We start from the raw sequence: 4,166 nt of genomic DNA on the forward strand, positions 1-4,166 counted from the left end.
GTTCAGGAGTATCCTTTAGATATGAAGGCAAGCTCATCACAAATGGTCTTAGGTAACTGTCTACTAACTGACTGGCCGGGGAGGAAATGGTTCCAATCCCTGACACTCTTGGGCGATCTCAAGTCTAGTGGGGAAGACTAAAAGGGAGTTCAAAAAAGAATATATGAACATCTATATAACATCAAAAATGGAAAAATAACTACCCTTTCAAAGTTTAGAGTTCCCCTTTCCTTTTTTTGTTTTTCTCTTATATAGTGCATTTAATCATTACATATAAAGATAATATTGATACAGATAGATATGTATATTGTATATCTGTCAAATATGTTTGAGTTACACACCTTAATTTATGTACATATATCCAGCAAAGTCATTTATGTAATGTTTTTGTTTATTGATTGTGAACTGATCTATCATTATGCACTATATATGATATTAATCCTAAAAGAGAAAAAATGAAGTTATACATAACCATGATCATACATTAACCATGTTGTAATATAGATATACATTGTAACTCTTCTGTGGATAGAACATGATTCCCAAAGCAATTATACATAAAACATCTAGGCAAGTTATTAAACATCTTCCATTGGGATAAAAACTGATGCCCTAATATGGATTTTAAATGTTCAAGAGAGACATTTACTGTTAGCGTGGGTCTCATTGGGGAGTGGTGGCTCATGGGGGAGGGAGATTTGGTGGAGGCGGTGGGTTTTGGTGCGGCCTTTGGTGCATGGGTCATCCGTGCTTTCTGCCATAGGAGGAGCACAATCAAGTATGTGTGATCCTCTCCGCTTTCACTGCGGTCCAATCATGACTAGGGATGAAGCTGCAGGTGGATTTGTACACAGAATCCAACCTCCTACTAGCGCTGCATCATAACTGACTGCGATGCCTAAATAAGGGCAACACATGGAGCTAGTGGGCTTCCCACGTGGGGATGCCATACGTAGGTTCAAGAAGGCAGAAGATGGACATAACTAAGATAGAAACCCGATGAAAAAGAAAAATCATTTAGCCATATATGGCTGACCATAGTATGCATTGAAGCAAAGGAAGTCAAAAAATAATTTTTTGCTAAATGTCTGAAGTCTTAATTCCTGTTATTTAAAACTAATTTAAAGAGTATATTCATATTTCAGAAATTGGGTAAGACTGGATAACGGCGATTTGAATGAAAGTACTATTATCATGGAGTTAAACTATATAAAGAGGATAAGTAGGATGCTTATTATATTATGGCAAGTAATACACATGGGCTGACACGGTTTCAATGGTTTTCATGAAACTTGGGTAATAGCACCTGTTAACTTTGAGGTAAAATAAGGGCAGTATTACCTTTAATCTTTTTACTACACGCTAAAGATTGGAGATGGAAGGGGTCATGATTGATCTAACTAATTTTGATGAGCAGCAATGCTACTTGACATTAGTTTATTATAATTCACTCTGGCACTTATATTGTTCTCTCAGTTATGGGCACATGATAGATATGATTGTTGATAAACTCAAATAAATTGATCTATTATATTGGATAATGAATTTGTTGCCGAGTGAACCGTAGTCCAAAATACTGTTGTCCAAAACACTGCTGTCCTTGCCTACTCCCATCTGCCCCAGGTGGGGCTTTATGTGCTACAGGAATTGGGTATATCCACATTTAAAGATAAAAAGACAATTGTTTTAAATTGAATTGTTTGTTTTTGTTGAATTGAGAAAATGTATGGTAAAAGATCTATTTCAAGTTTAGATATTTCTATCTTCTACTTTTTCCTGACGAAGCAGATTTAATCAGTGAAACGCGTCGAGATCTAACAGGGTATGCCTATAGGACCTTGGGTAACCCAGACAGGAATATTTTGATTGTGTGTGTTACACATGTTTAATGAATTTTAATGTTACTGTTCCTAATGTTACTAATAAAGATATAGTTTTTGATATATAGTCTTAATGAATATTGTTCGCCTTAAAAGTCCCATCCATTGAGAACTTCTCAAACCATTGCCTAGAGCTGTACAATATGGATGTGGCCACGTTCTAACCCAAGAGGTTGGTTAAACCTTACTTGCTTTAAATATTAAGAAATGAAGTAAATTTTAGAAGTATGGAAACTCTCCCCCAAATAACTGTCTGCCCTAAAAGCCTACTCTCTATTTATTCTTTCTCCTATGTTTACTAAATTATAGGCTTGGCAGTTATACCTAATACTCCTAGTGAATAACCTCACTCCTTATTCTTCTTGTGACTCTCTAATTGGTTTTGGATGTTGTCTGCCAGAACCTCATTCAAGTAGTGACATAGGCTGACTTGAACCACAGGAAGGTTATCACTGTGACAAGCGTTTTATTAAACATCCTGGAGCTGAAGAAAGACTGAAGAGTAGACAGTTGAACTAGAGTGTTTAAAATATAGCAAACAGAAAAATGTCGGATGGTATTTTACAATTGAGACAGGCCAGTAAGCTTCTGCTAGATCTATTAAAACCATCCAATGAGCCAGACAAATGATCGACAAGGTCATCTGCAATATTATCATACAAAAACCTCATAATGTGAACAAAGGAATTGAAATCCTTCAGGCCCAGAAATCACCTAAACCCATCAGGGGTCTTTTCTGTAAAAAGATTGGATTGGAATCCTCTTTCTTGCTCTCCTATTGAAAGCAGCACAACTGCTTGCCCCACTCCTTGCATATAAGATAGAGGAGCATTGCCATTTTTTTTGAATCTTCTGAAACTGTCTGAACATACCAGGATCTCAGAGAGCCTGAAAAAACTCTATCCGGTAACCTTGTTACCTGCCTAAAATCACCCAGGGTGTCATTGTGCTTGGAAATCCTGGACAATCTTGTCTCCATCTTTGATGTCTGGATGGATATACCATCATAATATGGCATAGATATGAATGATAGCTTATTTGGAGCAAAACAAGGTGGTGTAGTTTTCGGCTCTACAGGGTGCACCAGTGTCTGTATCACAGCATGGTTAGTACCCCTAAGCATCTCTGTCTATGGGTATGGGCACTCTCCATGACAGTAGTTGGCCATGTAGCCCAGTGGAGCAATAACCCAGTTTTGCCAGCCAACATTCTTGAAGTCCATGTAAAGACTTTTTTTGCAGATTTTACTGGTAGTTACTGGGACACTACACTTCTTTTTGATCCTGAGCTTTTGCAACTAGTTGGGCATGGGAAACCTTGAACATTGATGTATGGATAAAGGAATGCATTTCCTCACATAGTGGGGTGATTCTGTTGACTGTTTCTTCTCCATCTGCAAATATTTCCATAACTAGACCCATGTTGTTCTCTAGGGTAAGAGAAGCTTGTTCATATTGTGGTCTTTTAGTCTTTTTAAAGACATTTGGAATGGCCTGTACAACGAAAGCTGGAATTGACACCCATGGTATGTGTTGGGCTTGAACTTTATCTCAAGTTGGCCAGGGTCACTTGCTCCTTTTTTTTCCTCATCCATGATTAAAAGTCTGGAGAAACAAAGGAAAACAATTATTTTATTTCATTTGAACATAAATAAGTATATATAAGGCCAGAGCGCTAACCACGTGACTCAGTGGTTAGCGCTCTGGTCTTTGCAGTGCTGCGTCCTAGGTTTGAAAGACATATGACTTTGGTAGGGACATTAGATTTTGAGTACAGTGCTAGCTAATATGCCGGCACTGTATAAATACTGTGTAATAATAATAATGTGTGTGTGTGTATATATTGTGAGATCGCCCGTAGCAATGGGAGGGGGGGGGGGTTTAAATAGGAAACGGGGCCAGCAGGTTTAAAGTGCACAAAGGGTTTTATGCACTTAACACTATTTCCACTCAAAAACAGTAAAAATAAAGCCTGGCCATTAACTCACTGTTAGTTCCCTTAGCTAGCAATCGAGCCCAACCTAGTGCTGTGCAGGACTCTAAGGCCCTAACCAAATATCTTTTGCAACAAAGTCTGTGTCTTTACTCACTGTTCCCCGTTCCCTTTCAACCTCCTCCCAGCTCACCAGCCAAGACAGAGCCACAAGAATAAGCAGGCTGGGAGTTTATATCCCCAGACTAATTTCCAGGATGCATTTCAGGTGAGACAGTTACACCTGATCATACCCAGGCCTTTTTACCTCCCCCATCTGGCCAAGAAGCTCATGGTCATTAAGCCTGATACTTC

At 38.5% G+C, this 4,166-nt stretch overlaps 1 pseudogene; it reads right to left on the bottom strand.

Annotated features, from left to right (window-relative positions):
* Positions 1 to 435: 435 nt before the first annotated feature.
* Positions 436 to 3,474, bottom strand: LOC140327402 (growth/differentiation factor 3-like; annotated as a pseudogene).
* Between the last annotated feature and the right edge of the window lie 692 nt (positions 3,475 to 4,166).

Source organism: Pyxicephalus adspersus, chromosome 3 (genome assembly GCF_032062135.1).
Source record: "Pyxicephalus adspersus chromosome 3, UCB_Pads_2.0, whole genome shotgun sequence".
Lineage (NCBI taxonomy): Eukaryota > Metazoa > Chordata > Amphibia > Anura > Pyxicephalidae > Pyxicephalus > Pyxicephalus adspersus.